This window comes from Mytilus edulis, chromosome 4 (assembly GCF_963676685.1).
Source record: "Mytilus edulis chromosome 4, xbMytEdul2.2, whole genome shotgun sequence".
Lineage (NCBI taxonomy): Eukaryota > Metazoa > Mollusca > Bivalvia > Mytilida > Mytilidae > Mytilus > Mytilus edulis.
The window spans coordinates 39,048,694-39,070,088 of record NC_092347.1 but is presented as its reverse complement, the minus strand read 5'-3'; the positions used below and the strand labels follow the sequence as shown (position 1 = coordinate 39,070,088).

General features: G+C 30.4%; 2 protein-coding genes across 5 annotated transcripts in view; one reads left to right on the top strand and one right to left on the bottom strand.

The window, feature by feature from the left end:
* LOC139521857 (focadhesin-like) overlaps window positions 1-21,395 on the bottom strand; it is a 283,557-nt gene that overhangs the window by 177,958 nt on the left and 84,204 nt on the right. The gene's annotated exons all lie outside the window — the stretch shown is intronic.
* Window positions 12,340-21,395, top strand: part of LOC139519668 (FMRFamide receptor-like) — a 58,317-nt gene continuing 49,261 nt past the window's right edge. Inside the window, exons 1-2 of one of the 4 annotated variants that reach the window (XM_071311883.1) lie at window positions 12,481-12,514; window positions 12,788-12,815. The gene's annotated coding sequence lies outside the window, so the exon portion shown is untranslated. Of the gene's footprint in view, window positions 12,816-21,395 lie in introns of all 4 variants that reach the window. The other 3 variants (XM_071311881.1, XM_071311880.1, XM_071311882.1) reach the window with 3 other exon arrangements.

Genomic DNA, 21,395 nt, shown 5'->3' with positions numbered 1-21,395 from the left:
CGATCCTTGCATGATCAAATACAATTTACAATAATTCTAAATTCAACATCAAATTAAAATTATTAACATCTTATTAAGAAAAATTACTTTTTAAATAAATTATATCGGCTTGTTACGCAGAACCATTTGTTATCTGTTAAACACAGATCAGGGCAAACCAACACAACTCTTCTGTTCAATAATTTTGCATCGAGTGTGGGTGTTTGCCCATCTGTATATGCAACTCCCATTACTTCAAAAGTTCAATTATTTACAATGAAAAAAATCTACAGTGATGGATATCACAGTACAAATATATAGCCGGCCTTTTGGAGGAAATATTTATCACACTGGATACAGTGTCATTGGATTATACAAATGTAATAATGCAAGGAACGTAAGTAAGCGGAAACAACTGATTAATTGGATGCATTAACGAATACAAGGCAGAAATTACCATTTTGCTTCAACTTTTTAAAATTTTATATTCATTTAATAAATTGGATTCTTACAACTTATCTATATAGTGTGGTTTAGTGTCGGCAAAGACTTCATACATTTTCATAGAATTCATCTAAACATGTATACTTTCTTTAAAAAAAAATACCGTATAGCTATACACTTTCGTCTTAATTCTATTGTTATTTCTGATTAGATTATAAAATATTGATTAATCGGATTTCCTAAATTAATGCTAAACATTTTCAAAGCGGGGATTAGCTGCATCAGGCGACTTATTGACACGTGTTTTCATAGAACACCAGGGTTGCGTTCAATATCGTAGCGGCTACACAGGGCTACGTAGATTTGTGTCTACTGAACGAGTAGCTAGCCTATCTGCTATCAAGCTACACGTTCAATAATCATAAATCTACGTAGCCCTATATAGCTGCTACGATATTGAACGCAACCCTGGATTTTAGTATTGAAATTATAATCGCACCAGACATTCTCTACTTTCAACGACATCAAATCGTAAAAAGTTCAACTGAAATAATCGGTAATACTATTGACGTACATTACAAATACACCAACATATAATTAAAACTAGACAAACATGATGTTTACATACTTGGAATCAAGACATTCATTCTTTTAATGATAATGTATGCGCTTATTACAGTTTAGTATATACGTTGCATGGGCGGCACAAAATGATGAATGATAGTTCCAGGGCTATAGTATTCGTTGATCTGTCAGTTAAAATCGATTATGTTTCATGGTCAGCTTATCTAGACTAAAAAACTTTCAATAAATTGTATGTTAGGATCAATTCAGAATGGATTTATTGCTTATCTAAAAGTGCTACTTCAAATAAACATTTAATACATAATAATAATAATAATATATAATAAAACTCTCCTACATTATCCATATCAAATGACAGAAAGAACCGAAGAAGCGTTGAAAGCTGTGCATTTTAACTATACTGTCTCGTAAGACTGCTATACATAACCTTGCCGCATCGTGAAAACGATTTGAATTTACTAAGGCGAAGTTTCCATAATTAACATAAAAATGATATTATGTTTGAATGTTTAAACTTCGTTGATGCAGGTTACACGATTAAACATATAGTTTATGAACCTAAAAATCTAGTTCAACTCATTTGAAATGTGTTTGTCCTATGATTATGAAGTCAATTGAACAATTTGGTCATTTTTATAATCAAAAGACAATGTTAAAGAAACGGATAAAGAAAAGAAACTGAAAATAAAAATATGGAAAAAAAACTTAATATATTATGAAATATTAAAAAAGAATATTTTCTCAAATAAAACGAGAATCCAAAAAAACTCAGTGATTCCTTTCCCACATGGTGTACCGACTGGTATATTCTTTATCAAGGCAATAGAAACATTGCATGCTCTTGTTGTCCATTTGTTTGATGCGTTTGAGCTTTTGATTTTGCCGTTTGATTAGGGACATTCCGTTTTCAAATTTCCTCTGAGTTCAGTTGTTTTGTGATATAACTTTTTTCTGTCAAGACAATATCTACGCCATGTGACAAAAATCTGATAGCAGAAAACAATACAATAAATAATACAACTAACTAATTCTATCAGATAGAACTTTACCATGCATTTTTTGCAAATAGTTACATAACTTAATTGTACACGATGTGAATAAGCTTTTCACAAACGAGATAATTCTAAATAATCCTAAAGTCGGTATCTCGAAAAGACTTTTTTTGTGTCGCATATGAGGAAATAAATTACTTTTTGCAATCTGTAGGTGTTCTGTGAAATATAACTCCCACTATTGCAAAAGTTCAATTATTCACAATGAAAGTAAATGGTACTAATATCAGAAAACATCTAGAATGATGGATTTTACTATGACACGACATTGTATATGTGGCCGGTCTTTTCATAACGGATGTTTATTATATTGGATGCAGTAACATTGGAAATTACATACGTAATAATGTAAGGAACGTCAATAAGCGAGAAATGATTAATTGACTGAATGCATGAAGGAAATTGAAAGGCAGAATTTGCAATTTTGCGCCCACTTTTTGAATTTTTAATCCATTTTATAAATTCGACTCTTACAGCTAAACAAGGTTCTAGTTTCTTCAAAATATGGATACATTTTCATCTTTTTAAACAGAATCAATCTGATTGTCTACTAGTCATTTCAGCAGACTACCGCGTAACACGCGTAATCACTGGTTCTCCGTTAAAGCGCCAATTTTATGACGTTATTTTGTCCCACCATAATAAAGCAAACCTAACGACTTCCAGTTATATACCCGTAGCTTGTTATACTTATATTTGAGAATTTTAGATTTCTTTATTATCTATATTTTTAATTTTTATAAAGTTTAGTACATATTGCACAACGATCGTGATCGTATCGACCGTTCATAATGTTTTCTTCGAAAAGCTGAAATTTCCGTTGATGGAAAAAAGTCCAAGTAGGACAAAATATTTAGAACAATATAGAGTGTAATATGAGTTAAATTTGATCATAAGGTTACCATAAATAATTTTGTTTATAACAATGGTCATTTATTCCAAGTTACATCAGTCTGAAAAACGAAGCAAAGTTGAAAACTGTAGAGATTTGTTAAGCGTGTAATCTCCGTGGAATGGCCAATTCTTTAAAAACATCTTTGATTTTGAAAATAAATTCTACATCCAGCAGATCGATATCGGTGTCAACATTAAATTTTAGTACAACTTCGATCTTAAGGTATACATATTATGGTTCATAAATGACGAAATCGTCGAAATGTAACCTCCGTTGACATTTTGGTAAAGAGTGCTTTCTATCACGTCCGCACTTTTATCGAGTATGGCATGCCAAATAAACATATTAGATAGTTATAATGGATGGCGGATATATAACTAACAGATCAATGATATATTTTAATTCAGACGACATAAGAAGACATGTAACATTTTTTATAAATCAATTGTTTGAGTGTAACAGAGTTGCTTCTTTCTCAAATCTAAAAGAAAAAAAAAACGAACCGGATGTTTTTATATCAATCGTAATGCATGTAAATAATTTAGACCTGTTTTCAATATTCAAGATATGAAGCTTCTATGATTAATATAAATTTGATACCGAATTCAATATGATTTAACAATTATGCAAATGCAAGAAGCCATAAAAATTGCTCTTTCTTTTTTCGTGTTCCACAAGGAGAGAAGCTTTTGATTTCTTTCATTGAAATTAGGAAGTCGGTTAAAAGGGACTGATATATATTCCGCTACATTAATTAACAACACCTTGTACAACATTCTTTTCGAAATTAAAAGCAGTTAGATAGATTAAACAAAACTATCCGTCACAATGCTATATAGTACGGTCTGTATTAGGGGAGGATATCTACATTTCTGTATTCTGTAATTCTTTTTGCCATTTTTTCTCTATTCAGTTAGAAATATATGCCCTTCTCTGTAAAATTCTTAGGTTCTGTTCCTGCATTTGAAAACTTTCGCATCAACAACATACGTAGGACGACACTACTCCGTATAGCCCTTTTTATTCTGTCACTGTACTGCATAAATGATACTATGTTTAGAATAAGTGTAAAACTTGGAGAGAAAAAAGTATTTCAATTTCTTAGAAATAAGGATAATAAACGAAAGTAAAGATGATATGAGGTATATTTTATCAAATTTTCCTTGTGATTCGAGGTACTAGTAATGAGGAGCTGAACGTTCAGTTTTATAACAGTGACAGTACCGGTAGCTAACCGACATTAAGAGAAATCTGAAATCGGATAAAATAAAAATTTGATCACCAAAAAGATTGTATCATTGATTACTCATCTGTCCAACAAAATATAGAAAGAAACACTGCTTATCAATCAATTGTTTTGGTGAATAATGAAATATATTTAATATATGTTGGTACTAAAATAATGTTATACCCCAAAAAATTGAAGACAATGTCTTCCGTCCTCGAGCATCAGTATGAAAATTAAGACGCACGAATTATGACAATGTTTTGATTCTGCAAATCCTTACAATTACAATCAATGGTCAATTTATATATTTTGGAATTATAAAGATACCTAAGGTTTTAAACTCCATCAATCAATGTTACATTCGACTGATTTGACTTTTTCTGTGTGTCATTTTGTTCATATAGCTCATCAACTTTGGATTTCAAATACTTGTCGCTGGGCGTAAATGATGAAGATAAATCAAATATAGTACTCGCTTCGGACGCATCAAATTTATGACTTGTTGTTTTTTTTGGACCACAATTGCAGATCTTTTTGTTGCTTATCGGATTATCGTGGTCTGACATCTGTCACGAGCTATTTTTTTTAAGGTGAATAAAATTTAAAAATCGCTGACGCAATTCACGAGAAGGGTGTAAGGTTAAATTTGCCTACAATAGGAAACAAAATGCTAAGTTAACTCATGCAAGATCGTGATTTTGGCGAAAAACACTGATGCTTATGAATGTATAAAATTTGCATCGCTTATTTCATTTAACCAGTGCGTTTATAACCAATTTGAAAGATCAACGTTTCTTTCGAAATGATCTACTAGAATATTGTCAATAATGAATTTAATATGCAGAAAACAGAAAGTTTCATTAATCTCTAAATCATTTATTTCTGTTATTTTTAATTCACCATATTTTTAATTTTCAAAATTATTTTTTAATCTATAAACCACTTCCTATATCTTGAATTATTTCAAATAACTATATGATATTCAAGCTGAATACGATGCATAGTACTATAAGTTTACTTGAAGAGGATCTACAAAAAGAAGCTGTTCAATTGGTCGTTACTGGTCGTCTAAAAATCAAAGCTGCGAGATTAATAGGCTACAACTAACCAACAAAGATGATGAAAAAAATATCTATGAAAAATGATGTTATATTTTATATTTTGCTGGATCATTTTTTGTTGTGCCTCTCTCATCATTGTTTTTTTTATATATTTATATTGAACCTTTTTAAATTCTTCATCAATGACAACGTATGTAACATCTTATTTATTTTTTGAATATTCTTCTCCCGGTCATTAATCTGCATGAAATATTTGCCACTCTACGTTCAGAAAACATCAATTAATAAATCATATCTCCTCTAAAATTGTATTAATATACAACTGTAAACATTATCAAATAAGTGATTCGTTTAAATTTCAGTCAGATATTTTCAGTTACACAGTGTGTTAGTGACCTAATACGATAAATACGGGGTCAGTAAAATCCATAAGGGGTTTGAGCGAAAAAAGAACCTCATATGAAATTTACTGACCCTGTATATATCGTACAGGTCACTAAAACACTGTGTAACGAATTTATCTTGCCGACTATCTTTATTAGTTGAATTTTAGACTGGAGTCTCATTTGCAATCATACCACATCTTCGTATTGTTATTTTAAAGTTTTCAAGTGTTCAATTTTAAGAAACATACTCCCATTGGTCTGCTAAAAAACTAATAGACACTTCTCGTCTCTCTCCTATTTTTTTCGAATTTACGATACAATGAACAAACAGGTATTAAGGAATATCAAAGGAAGTAACCCATCAAAGATACAAGATCATACAAGTGTTGTGCTTCGGCTTCGAAGGAATTTTTCAAAACAGTTCAAAGCAAGAAATTCATGCGTTATACGCCATACTGTGCATTTTGAAATTAAAACAGTTGATTGATATATGTTTTCGATATCAATATGACCACATCAATGATAATTCATGGTAACACAGATTGGTAAATAGGATGATGACGAAAAGGAGAAAGATTTAGTGGCGAATTATATGCGTATTCGTGTTGAAAGCATGTTTATACGATTTTGTTATTTATCCTGCTTTGTACAAGACTGAAATGCCGAGTCGATTGTTCATGGTACTAGTTCACACAAAAAGGCCAAATTGAAGATTTATCACCTTAATTTGTGTTAAAGAGATAAAAAAAAAACCTTATATATATATATAATAATAATAATGCAGACACCACTGAATATCATGCTTAAATTTTAACTAACAAGAACAAGAAAAAAAAGTTTACGTGAATCATTAACATTTTGGCTTTGAAAATCACGACGTCAAAGAAAATAAAATGACGTTAAATTTTTTTTTTTATTGTTTTTTTTTTTCATCTTAATTGTCTCGAGCATTACAAATTAACGGTAGCACATTACATGTTGAAATTTATAGGGTTGATAGAATACACTATGAGGATGTTCTATGTTCTTTATAAACAAGTTTTGCTGCAATTTATATTTTATCAATTTTTACACTGACGTTGGGCGCTTTAACGGAGAACTAGTGAATACGTGTGACACGTGTTTCCATAAAAACCCAGATTTTAGATTTGAAATCGAAATCGTCCCTGACTTTCTATACTTCCAACGACATAAAATTGTAACAATTCATTTAAAGTCATCAGGAATTCTTTTGACCTACAACATAAATATGCTGAATTATCATTAAACCCAGACAAAGAAGATATTTTCATGCTTCGAAGTAAGACCTTCCTTCTTTTAATAACTATGTACGGGCTTTTTTCAGTTTAATATATACATTGCATGGAAGGAACCAAATGACTGATGATAATTGTAGTGCTATAATATTCGCTGCCAGTTAGAATCGATTATGTTTCATGGTCAGTTGATCTTTACTGACAAGTTGATATTAAATTATATTTGAAGATCAGTGCAGCATGGGTGTAATGCTTATCTACAAGTGCAGCTTCAGATATAGAATGAATAAATAATAATAACATATATAAAAATAAAATTCTTCTAAACAATTAAGTTCTGAAGATAGTGTCAATGAGTAGAAGTGTAAAGCGCTTTACGTTTTAACAGTTTTGCAGGATTGCTATATTAAACCCTATCGCATTGACAAAGCGTTTTGATACTAGTAATCAAATGGCAAAGTTTCAAGAATTAACATAAAAAAGATATATTATTTTCGCTTGATTTTCTTTACTTCAAAGTAATCGTTATACTACCTTTTGAAATAGTCTAACAGACTGAGTATAACACTTTAGCATTTTTAGTAGTATTAGTTTAGTTATACCCATAATAGTCAGAAGATAAGAATTTCTTCTGAATCAGCAATTAATATTGGCAACCCCGTAAACCTTTTGATTTTTTATTTGAAATTCTTGGTCATAGCTTTTCTAAGAGAAGTAATATACAAATGTTCAAAACTCGTAAATCCAGTTTAAATGTCAAAACCGAGAGGAAATTCGTCGGGTAATCGTTAAGAGTTAAACCGGGTGTGTAAACAGGTTCAAGCGTTTATATGTAAATATTATCCGCCATGATGAAGACTTGGTCAAAGCTGGCACGAAAAAGTAAATTAACAAAAATACTGAACTCCGAGGATAATTCAAAACGGAAAGTCCCTAATCAAATGGCAAAATCAAAAGCTCAAACACATCAAACGAATGGAATATAATCAACAAATACACAGAGCAGACGACTCTTCTCGAGTTTTTAAATCTTTGACCTCGACAACATGTCCCACATGACTTAAGACGGAGACACAACGTATTGTATTGAAATAAAACATTTACAATGAAATTTTACAACCTGCAGCTTGAAAAAATATCTAACATATAAAGGAAAGATTAAGACAAGGTAGATATTTTTTTTTTAAATCTAGTTTACAAGTTAAGGAAATTTCATTCTTCGCATATTTGACTTGGGAGGTCTAATAACCAAGTTTTGTCATATATAATAAGTATGTTAATTTCAAAGACAATTCCTTCATTTGTATGGCTTTCACTTAGTCATCAAAAATAAGAGTACGGCTATTGCTATTGAGAAACGAATGAGCAATGCTTCGAAGAACTTAAATTTTATACATTGTCAATATTTCTTCGTCATTCTGAAGGTCAACTTATTTACATTGATAGTCTAAATGGGACATCCATTTATAACGATTTCATTCATGCTAAATCTATAGATGAAACCTTATATGTATACAAACAAATATCAACTTTAATGTTTTAAGTTATAAAAAACTTAATATCTTATGGCGAATAAAAATATATTCCTACATTGAGCAGTTTTTATTCGTCTGGTTTTCAAAACACCTTTGTCCGTCATAAATCCGGTTTTCTATAAAAGTTATATCATTGCATTAGGATTGTCATGTTTGTATCATTAACTGTCGTCGCAGTTTATAAACATTATTACCATCCAAACACGTTCCACTTTTCTGCTTAATATTTAGCTTTCTTTTCATTTATTGCGTTTAACTATCGCAAAATTTATAGGAAAATTGATAACAACTACATCATTAAAACATATTGTTTAGTTAGTGCAAATTATATGCTCATTATTCCGCGTTTTATAACTTATTTCCATTACAACATGAAAAAGAAAGAATTTTGACATCCCCATTGAGACTTGTTAAGTTTTAGAAATGTGCATTTATATGAATTAAAATATAATGATGACACGTGCACATGCATTCTGTTATCCACGTGGTTCAAACAAGTTATGAAAACACAATTACATGTCGATTACGTTGATCTCCTCTCAAAAGAACAATATATAAGCTCAAATACACAATCACAATTCCCACTTGTTTTAGAACTTCATCCTTAGTAATTTTATACATGATATGTACATTTTTTTCTCGTTCAGTGCTTCAAAATAAATCAAACCGTTGGTTAACTCTTGTGTTATTTTTAGAGGTACTTTTAAAGCTTACTATATAAATATTTGGTGACGGTTTTTCCCACTGTAAAATGCCGTTACTTGATAATCGCCAATACGGATACACTTGTTCAACAAGAGATTTGATACTTTTAAAGACAAATTCCCTCTGGATTGTTCTCATTCGCAGGCATTGTCACAAACACGAATATAATTCAATTTTGTATATCCTTGAAATCAAGACATTATTCACCGTTAAAACGACAAGTGAAGGTAAATGTTGAAATAATATGCATATTCTGTACTACGAGTAGTATATTGTTTTATTCCTCAAACTTCTCTAACCACATTCAATTATTGTGCATTTCAAAAACAATAATTAGCTCTACTACCAATACACATTGATGCTGGTTGAGAATATTTTTCTTGACTCGTTTTTATGAACGAACAAAGTATGTCAAATTCTATCAAAATTAAAGTGTTATTTCTGTTCGTATTTCATAATATGCTTTAATGTCTTAAATACACCAACTTTGTTGTTGAAACTCACATGAGGCACTTATTATTCTAAGTGCTGGTTGAGGGACCTTACGAAAATGCCTCACATCTAAAATAAAGTCAAACCAACTCTACGTTAAAGTTTACTAGGACCAAGTTCCTTTGAATTATATCACATACACTTAATTCCTAAGGTCTTTTACAGCTTTATGCGCATTAAAGATATGATTACATTAAATCTTTTTTGTAACCAAATTATAGCTGCTAAACGATCATGAATCAAAAGTATATTTCACATTTTTAGTGTTTATCCAAAGAAGGAGAATGAGAGTCAAATTCAAAATCAAATTTTCTATTTAGATGCTGGGTTTTGTCCTTCAGTTAAAGATTGATAATTCATTTTTACTCTGAATTGTCGGAAAATTAGGTGTTTTCCGTATGTTTAGTAATTAATTGAGTCTTAATAATTTCATTATTACACATGGATAGTGTTTGTATATGATTGTTAAGCAAAAATTATTATATATATATACAATCAAGACTGTGGCGTTTGTTTTCCATTCAATTCGCAATATGTTCATTTAAGCATGTTTTATTATCTACAAGATGGTTAAAGACCCACATTTCTGTCCGTTCTATGAAAAAAAAAACACACTGACTAGTTGTTTTTCAGAACACATTTCATTTTCCACAATTAATTCGTAACGATAATTTGACATTTCCATTTTTATCAGCAATAAAGTACGAAAAAATGACAGACACCTTGACTTATGACCAATATATAGAGAGATTCAATGTTAAACAACAAGACCGAATTACCAAATTAATAAGCATCTTGGCGTAAGCAGTGGATATAGTCTAAGACATGTTCATTTTGACACTTACTTTTCAGAGAAAGAAACATTTATTTACCATACAAATAAGGAAGGTCGAGTATTTACATCGCAGCATCTACTTTACTGTCATTCCCGTACAAATGTTACACACTTTTACATATTTAGTTTTTCTTTATGGACAAAATATATATTATTGCAAACCTATTTGCATATCATTATGTTCAATCGATTTTGCTTCTTTAGTTAATAAATTCATACGGCAATCTTCCATTATGAACAGTGTCATAGAATGTCGCAAACTTACAAATGGGAATTTTATGCGACTGTCATACAAGTGAGAGGTTACACTAGCTGCGACACAAGGTTTAATCTACCATTTTCTACATAAAAAAATGCCAGGTCAGTATAATGACAGTTGTAATCCATTTAAATGATGTATTTGAGCTTTTGATTTTGCCGTTTGACTATGGACTTTTCGCTATGAATTTTCCTCAGAGTCAGAATTTGTGTTATTTTACTTTTTCCATTTTTTTTCACAAGACTTCCAAAATAGTAACACGTGTACATTTTTAATGCAGAACTCAAAATTCAACCCTGATTCTTTGAACTAAAATAAATTATGTATTTGATACATTCTAATGTCATCTTATAAAAAGTTGAAATGTCATCTTATAAAAAGTTGAAATGTCATCTTAAAAAAAGTTGAAAACCAATGAAACAATGTGATACCTCATTATTGCTTATCAAATATCGCCATTTATTTTAAGTTATCAAAACATGTCAAATTCATGCATCTATGGATACATTTAAAAATGTATTATAAATGATAAATATAAATCTGCCATAAACTGATATAGAAAATAAAGACTCTAATAATATATACTTGTATGCATTTTAAAACTATTAGTCGGCGGTTTGGTATCAATTAAGCATTACATTTTATTATACCTTTGCAAATGATAATTGTAAAGATTCAGTGAAGAGATGTTGGATATACGTCAATGAGACCTAAACGCAAAATTCAAAAACAAACAATGGAAAAGACGTATATAATGTGACTCCTACAAATAGCAGACCTTGAATTACCAATGAGAAAAAAAGAAAAGGGTTATCCCAGGTGAAAATCAAAAGGCTTCTTTGGAAACGTACTACTAACTTTAATAAACATGTCTAGTTATGGTTATGCATGGTTATGGAGATCCAATTATGCCCCCCCCCCCCCCCAAAAAAAATAGCATGATAAATGGTATGAAAAATTAAGATATAAGTCATTCAGATAATAAAGCACTTTTCCACAAAAGCTTTAATATGATGTACAGAGAACACATAAAGCTGATAAGTGCAAGTTTGTCTGATGATCTTGTTATTTACAATTGTGGCAAAGCCACTCCGATTTGCATAATCTACAGATATGCAATAACTTTCAGCTACAGTTAAATTATAATTCATCTTTGAAATTTAAATTTTGTGTATTATTCTATCTATTAACCAAGCTGAATAAATTAAAGATAAACATATTTCTATACAAACCAACATTGTGATCATCAACGAAGGAATAAAACACATGTCACAGTTGTTATCCATTCGTTTGATGTGTTTCAGCTTTTGATTTTGCCATTTGATAAGAGACTTTCCGTTTTTCATTTTTCTTCAGAGTTCGGTATTTTGGTTAATTTACTTTTTAGACACAGATCTAAAATTTTGTTTCATAAATTTACTAAAATACACAGACTTTTCTGCAATCATCATACCTTATAGTAATAGATGTTAAATTTCAAAGTATTCGTACGGCCTGGTTGTAAATCGTCCGCTGGTAAATGTCATCCAAAGAGTTTACTAAAATACAAGAAAGTTACTACTAATAATTATTGTTATCCGTAATGCTAATTAGACATTGTATGTATCAAAGTACTGGTAAATGTCATTTAAAAAATTAAAGATTTCACGATGCAAGGAATCAATGCTGAAGAAAAGAAAATACTCGATACGGCTGATCATTGGTTATTCTTATATGAAAGGAAGAAGAGATGAAACCGTATAGCATAGTCGGGTGAAACAAATGATTTGTTACGGTGAATTCAATAACTGTTAGAACTTATTGTGAGTAGTGGTCGTAACATAAGCTTGTGAATGGAATGAAAAATGTTATTGATCATAGTACTAGTGTAAATATGAAATAACTATCAAATTATCACATTATTTGTCCTCGAATATTGGCTTAAATGATTGAGTGATACGTTTCTTTTAAATAAATAACGATATAGATAAAACTGATATTGGTAAAAAGATATTGTGGAATTTGCTGGCGTAATAAGTTGTTAAAGACTTTCATCGGTTTAATATCTATACTGGATATTTTTTCTCTTTTCATAGAATTTCTTCTACCTTTATGGATTAGCAGGTAAGACTTTGTAAATAGCAATAATGATGATAAAATTTGATATAATTATGAAAAAAAGTTATTTGAAATTCAAATGTTTGCTTTGTTTGGGTTTTGCCAATTGAAGCAATTGGAATTGAAATTGAAAAATTACTTAAGATTTTATAATTTCCATAATTACACCTGTAATTGCAGCGGTGATTTTTCGACAAATTGATCAACAATACTTTTTTCTGCATTAATATATTCATTCCAAATTATAAGGAAAGCTATAAAACAAATCGTTAAAAGTACAACGGATTTTATTAAACTTTTCAATCCATTATGTTTTTTATTTAATAGATAGATGCACTATTGAATTTTTTTATTTTTTTTTATTTTTATGAAAATTAAATAAAGTTTTTTAACTTACATAAAGCTCGACACTGTTTTTCAATTTTCAGTTGAAGATAAACATCATATTTTTTTTAAATTTTTATTGATATTTTTCCTTTCAACGCAAAGTTTTGATTTGACTGGTTGATACCTGCTTAACGTTATTGGTATGCTTTTTTTAGTTTCTTTTTTGGGGGGTAGGCTCACAAGAGCTGGAATAAGATGCAAACTTTGATAATATTTTAGATTTGATCTAAAATTGAGCAAATTTAAACCGAGTTAATAACTTTCAAATTAATCCTACTAATGCACAACTAAGAGACCTGCTTGTATTTTAAGCGTGCACGAGAAAATATCGCGTTACGTCAATTAAATTAGTAAATAAAAGGTTTGATAGTTTTAATTATTGTTTTGCTGGCGAAGCAGTGTCGCCTTTCTTCTTTGCATCTACTTACATTCTACTTCATTAATATAACAGTATAACTACATGCGCTAATTTCTTTTGTTCAAAGACAATTTCATTTTTGATCTTAAGAACAGTAAAGCAGTTTTATTAAGAAAAAAAGAAGTACCATGAAAGTTGGTTAATGTATTTCGAAAGAGCTTTAAAAAATAATTTTGAGTCTAACGGGTATTCAAAATAACAATGAATAAATAAAGGCAACAGTAGTATACCGCTGTTCAATAGTCATGAATCGATTGTGAGAAAACAAATCCTTGTTTCAAATCAAAACCGAGGAAAAACAACAACTATAAGAGGAAAACAACGAAACAATGAAGTGCAACAAAAAAAATACATTGCAACATACATAGAAACGTACTATTACAAAACAACTGTCATATTCCTGACTTGGTACAGGACATATTAATAAAAAATGACACTTTTTAAGAATCTTCAGAGTCACAGAATACATTTATGCACCTTGAATTATGTTATCATTTAATCAGAGTGACTTTAAAAATCTAATACCAAGACAGACAGTGGTTATTTTTATTGCAAAATATATATTTTAAGGGTTCTGTTATTTACGTGTAGAAATACATGGACTGCGACTTTCGCTTGAAATTGTTTTTAATCGTTATCAGTCAGCTAATTGATAAATTAATAGAAAAATTCAGTTGATTGTGATTTATCTTATCTTGCTTTTAAATACCTGCTAATTATTTTCAATTCGCTGTGCATTGTTGTAAGTAAGTATGTGTAACTTTAAATTGCACCAACTTACGTAGGCAGACGCCGAAACTGGTAAATAAGACTAATTCCGTTGAAATTCAAATAATGGTGTAAATAAAGCAATAAGAAAAATATTAATGAGGACGCATCTATAAAATGATGAAATCAGACTAGAAATCGGATAAACATACGTAAAACTGCAAAAGGGTGATAAATGTGGCTATTATATATATATAAAAAAAAAAAAAAAAAAAAAAACACATTTAAGATACCCGTAATTGTTTAAATGGGTTGATTATTTAATATACAGTTTTAACAAGAGGAAAGAGAGACAAGTTACTGTTTGACGGGAACAGATTTCATACGAGTCTTTTAGGATCCAAGGCATTTCAAGAGGACTTACCGTAGCAAGAAATTACAAAATCAATAATGTTCAACCCAAAAAATAACACTACGACCATTTGTTCAAGAAACTTTGCAGCCATTTTTCCTTAACTAATATTCATTATATAAATTGGTGGAGTGTTATACCCGAACATACTTTATCCATTAAAATAGCCGATTATCATAATCCGTTATCATACTGTAATGAACAAAACTATGACAAAAGAGCAAACAGTATGAATAAGAGTACAAGTATTTTAATTTAAATATAACTAATACAATTATTGAATAAGTTTTAAGCTAATCAAATTATAACAACAGCATGTATAGTCTGACCCTCTTGGCATTCATTTATTTAAACTAAAGCTTGCACCGAGGCAATAGCAAAACTTTCATAGAACACCGCTCGGATGCTTTAAAACATTAAACCACAATATGAATATTAGTACAGTACTTGTCAGAAAATAACGATTAATAAACGCTGAGTTGATGATGCTTAACAGGTTTTGTGTTTTTTGTTTAGAGATTAACGAAGCAGCGATACAGATGTATCACTTAATTAATAACTGAGAGGGTTTTTACATGATAACCTTATGGTATTTATACAAGAGATCGAATCAGAACAATCAATGGAATAAACAGATTGTTTATAATTAACAGAATTATGGAATACAATATAAACGTTATAGGTTATGTGGTGTATGAGCCTATATCTAAATTGATATTCTATAAAATTGTTTTCCGTTAGGATGGATATTGAAAATCAAGTTGTGCATGTGCATCGATTTGAATACTTTCTTACGTATATTCAGTGGATATGCCATTGTCTAGTTTAACATGGAAGGCATTGTTTATATTGCTTTAAGATGTGAACATACAGTTTAAATTGAAAACAAATATTTTCATTTAATCATTTTATAAAATTTTAAATAAGATATTGAAAGAATGCCTTTAAAACGTCTAGTATAGACAACAACTCTAATTAACGTGTAGACAGATTTTGAATATCCGGTTTAGAAACGAAGAAAATGTTACACAAATATAAAACAATAGACAACTTTCGAGTTCGATGCATTTCCGTCAAAAACTCTGGTTTTAGTGAACGTCATTTGTGCGTTTAGGGGCGTCGTCACTTCCATTCCAATGTTGAGCGAGTGGTTGGAAAACTAATAATTCTATATTGTACAAATTGAATTCTCAAAATTGACAATCAGCATTGATGTCATTAGGGAATTGTCATTAAGTACCTACAGAACAACCATTATTTCTAGTTTATCATGCACAATGAAGATCACCAAGACGCTTGATGAACGTAAATAGTGCAGGGATACAGGCGACCCCCCTCTATCTGGTAAATGACGTCATAAAGGCGCGTATAATTGATGAGTTTTTTTCCGGTGACGGATGAACTCGAAAGTGGTCGATTGCTTGGTTTGTTTGAAAGATCATGTCAATACCAAGTCTTTGTACTGTACTTTGAAAAAGTTATCAAAGATACAAGGTTTTCAACAAAGAAAGCCAGATCATAGCATTTTTAAATTCATATCCGTAAAGAAGATTGATGAAAAGTGAAAACTTTATAAATAAAAAAATCGTGCTAAATATGAAGAGGTTCCTTAATTCAGACATGCACAGAAGAATGGGAAGGATTTAATTGGAATTTTGATTCAATATCAACCCTCCCCCGATCAGAAGCTGGTCGATATGATTGGCCTCATCATTTCGTCATTTAATTATCGTAACTATCTGCTTTATGACGTGAAACAGTTTTGTTAGCTCAATTTTATTTTCTGTAACCAGATCAAATGTAATTACATTAGTTGACACTATCAAAACGACAATTAATTTACAAAATGATGTTTTTCACTCTATCGACGTGGCAATTTTGAAGTAAAATGCTTCAAATAGTACATTGCAGTTCAAGTTTAATTCTTTTCTAACCATTTTTATTAAGTTTAGAGTCAGCCATTTGAGGCATTCAAACGATTTTGGCGTAATTCGCTGGCAGAAACATGTCAAAGGCTCCATCAAAAAAGCATCTTAAGAATGAAGTTCTTAATTAACAAAGTTCATTTGCTTATTAATTTGAAATTATTCAAGAAAGTTGACTGTTTTGCACAAACAACCTCTATAATCAACAATCAATCAATTTTATTAGTAACGTCTAATCAAAATAGACAACTAAGGTTAAGAGTTCAACTGTTCTTTTATCCAAAGAGAATTGATGTTAAAAAATATTTGGAAGTAAAAACTGTGCTAAAGTTCACAAAAACTATGAGCAAACAATTCGCATAAAGTTTCGTTAATGTTGTACCAAAATTCAAAAGAGGAAATGCAACGTAGAGGACTGAAACGGTGACGAATCAGTTAGAATGCAGGCTTTTTCGTTCAATGTGTTTGGGATTTTGATACTGTCATTTGCTAAGGCAATTTCAGTTTCTGTATTTTTGTTATTTTACTTTTTAAAACAACAAAATGAAACATCTAAAACAGGAAGGCTCCAAACAGAAAAAAAATCTTATCTTCCCAATAACTATGTGGTTCACTATTTTTGTTATACTTTTTTTTTTATCGATGACTGAAAGTAATAACCCTCGACTATCTTAATATTAACTGCAAGAAAACAAAGTCCATTAATTTTCCAGTTTCATAAAATGAAGCAGCACCTGATATAGCTTTTCGTTTCATTGAAGTTCATTTTATGAAACTGAAAATCATGCTATCAGTCTGATAAGCAAACTGATTTATGATTAAAAAAACAATTCGGAAGAAACACATTAAATAGCACATACAGGTAGATAAGTGTTGTTGAGGCTAATAGTAGCCGCAAACGGACCATCTTTGTTTATTTTTGCAATAAAAGCATGGTAAACTGTTCCGATTGAGAGTTTCACATTTGAATCTACAGTCCTTTTCATCAAAGAAAGAGGACTTTTGTAAATAGCAACTGAAAAAAAATCTTTATTAAGAGGAGAATATACCAACAAGCAATAAGTAAAACTAAAACTTAAAGACAATGCAAACTGATTGATGTTGGGTGATCCGAAACGATAAATATACTGTGTTTGGATTGCAATGCACGTCTCTTTGTATTTGACTGTTATTGTTTGTATATTGCTCTCCAGAGTTCGACATTAGCTAGGTTTATCCTACATCAACTATAACTCATAAAAACAAAACCAAAATACAAAGGTTTGCTATCATCGTAAGATTATCCAATCTATCCATTCTGTATTTTATGAGTAATTCAGTTTTAAATTCATAATCTAATATGTTACCCTTCTTGCATATCAATTATTAATCCTATGAACTGTGATAAATCTAGGCAATTGAAAGGAATAGAGGCCACCATATATAATCGCCTTTGATGATCAAACCTGTTCAGACAAAAATGACACTATGAATAATTAATAGGGTGCATTAGAACCTAAGTCACCATAAACGTTTTTTACAATCAATGTGCTGCACTAGCTCTCCCCAATCATTATAATGTAGGCATTTTTTTAATAGGGTTAATGCACAGGTTAGTAATGATGTGTGGTAGATTGCACATTAAATGGAATTTTTGACATTTTTATGGCAGCAGAAAGATTTCAGGCGTTCGTCGAATTAACAACACATTAAAAAGCGTCAAGCTTTTTTTCGACATAGCTCGCCTACCTGCCTGCACAGATTTACTCAAGTCACTAGGACAATATTTTAGAGTAATTTCCAAAAAATTAAAAATAACAGTTGTCATTTTATACATTTCTTGAAAGACAGTTATGAATATGAAATGAAAATTAATATGGATATTCAAAATTCACTTCGTACATTTAGATTAAGCGGACCTTCATGGATCATATGTATCATAGATGACCACGGATATGTAACACTTGTCGTCTAGCGGCAATACCGTATTCTTTTCCTTATTTGTAATATCACCAACAGTGACGCTGTATGAACAACACGATAACTAATAAAGCAGGAAATGCATAACCTGCTGTATCACATGAATTAATCGCGTTTGGATTTGTTTAGGGTTCATTTTTGGGAGGGTCATGTTTTTCAATCAATGGATTTTGAGAGGTTCGTATTTTTAGATCATTGCCTTTCTGTTTAGCATTCAATGAACTTTTTATCTCGATTTTTTGTCGTTTTTCAACTTGTTTGATTATGGAGATTGTTTTTAACTATCCCTCTTTTGTATATTCCCCTCCTAAAAATAATAATAACACTCGCCTTAATTGCACTCTAAATCGAATTTACTAAAATCTTGCACATTACCAATTTTAAGTACGTTATCGGTAAAGATCGATTAATATCGAGGATTTGTAGCGATTATCGCTCAATATCATGGATTTATATATGTTATAGGTAACTATAAATGCATTTTAGCGTTTGTCTGTGAATATAAATGATGTTTAAAAGTCGTCATCGATAAACATCAAGGATTATATAAAGGCTATCTATGAATATTGAAGAAACTGTTTATAATTGCATAGAATTATTCTGAAAAGCAGGACAAATAATCCAATACAAACCAAAGCATATTTTTTTTCTCTCGGAAGGACGAGCTTCAAGATTATAGCAAAAATAATTCATTTTCAATGGAGAAAGAAAGTCGTATTTCCTTATCAAACGTTCAATGAACTTTCTTTTATAGCAATTATTATGATTTAGGGATGAGGTTGCTATTGTTAAAATGATGAGGTTTTATATCATAAATAAATGCAACAATATAGGACGAGCATAAACATCACGACTGCTTCGTTATTTATGACTGAAGAAGTTGAGTTTGTCAGTGCAAAGACAAACCAAGACTAAACAAAAACTTGAAAGGAAACATAACAGTCGATTGGGAAAAAAAGCAAACAGACTGGATCGTTTTTCAAAGTTTATTTATAAATACATTAGTTTAATTATATTAAAACTATATAGTTTGAAAATAAAAAAATACTGCTAGATATATTTCTCAGGCTTTTTAACCATTTTGTTATTTCCAGAAAACCAATATTTTATTCAGTGCAATATTAATTTGAAAATATTTTTTGATAAATTTTGCAACGAAAATAATTTGAAACCAAAGTTGTTTAACGCAACCAGAAAGGCGGACTGCGACCCTTCACAAAGCAAAAACTAATGTCATCAAAAAGCCTTTTCAAAGATATTATTATTAAAATAAGACGATGCCTTTATATGTATATGCAAAACGAGTACCATGCCCAGGCAATATCAGTTTTTCAATTTATTAGTTTGAATATCCTTTTGGTATCTTCCACAAATTATATAAAAAAAAATGATGGAGCAACTTCACAACCCCAAACGAAAGACATATGCATTCAAGAAAACTTCGAAAAGCAAAAAATAATTCAGTACAAACTCCTGTTAAAACCAAGTAAGGTGTTCCGAAAAGGAGGGCAATTCTGTGTCATTAAATGAAAACATAACAACAATATGTCCAACGGTATGCTCCACTAGCATTGCCACATTTCCACGTTCAGTGTGTCTGAACAGTGAAATCTAAGCCAGACCGTTAATGCTATACAAATCAAAGACTTTATTTTAAAATAAACATGTGTACTATAATTTAACAACAAATTACTTCAATGTAATATAATTTTAACCAATCTTATACCAGAACCTTTCCCTGGTATGGGACCTGGTATGGGATGAGACGGACACAAAGACCGACAAACATAATGCCCTTCTTCTATCGTAGGTGGGATCTGAAAATCCTCTTCCATGACTATTAAGGTGAAGATTCGTGCAAGTTAATTGCTGATGCTTGATATTAAACAGTTCAACATATAATCGAGAAAAAATTACACTAAGTCTTAACAATAGATCATATGTAACGTTCAATTTCCATTATTTTTTTTATTATTATTTTATCTCAACATTAACCAATTCCCTGACATATTATATTATCTTCTATAAACTTTTTTACTTTTAAAAAGATATCTACCTGACAAAAAACCATCCCTCGGATTATACCTAATATAATAATGTTCTAAAAGCTTCTTTACAACCACAGTTCTTCTTAAGTCGGTCTTGCGAGTATAAATCTATCATCAATAAAGAAACAAAAATCGGTAAGCAATCGCCATAAGATACGCACTATTATAATAGGAAGACATTTACAACTTAATAATTCAATTGTTCGTGGTGTATCTAATAATTTTATGGATGAAACCATTTATATATAATCAAACTTTCTATCCTATTTGGTTATCTTATCAATTATTCAGCTCCAGTTCAATACTAAAACTAGGTATAGGTCGCCATAAATCAGCACATCAGATGGTAAAATCTGTTCAGCCAAGGAGGAAAGTTATGAATAATTTAGAAGAAACAATAAACACAAAGACACCATAAACATTTAATCTGATAAATGGCAATGCCGAAAATTGATATAATGGTCTGCTTTGTCCGTGGAGGAATCGCGCGGGTCGTTTAAAGAGAAAATAGCACTGATATTGAAATTCAATATTTATTCATAGAATTTTAGTAATTCTAGTTAATTTCTTATTAATGACACAAAGAATGAATCATTTATAATTAAAACATAGTGTAAGATACTTAAATATAGAATAAAAAACAAAAAAGGCTTTCTAAGTCACTGAGGAAATTGATTTAGATGTTTCATCAAAACCTGAGAGACAGTTCAATAAAGTATCGTTCTTTGG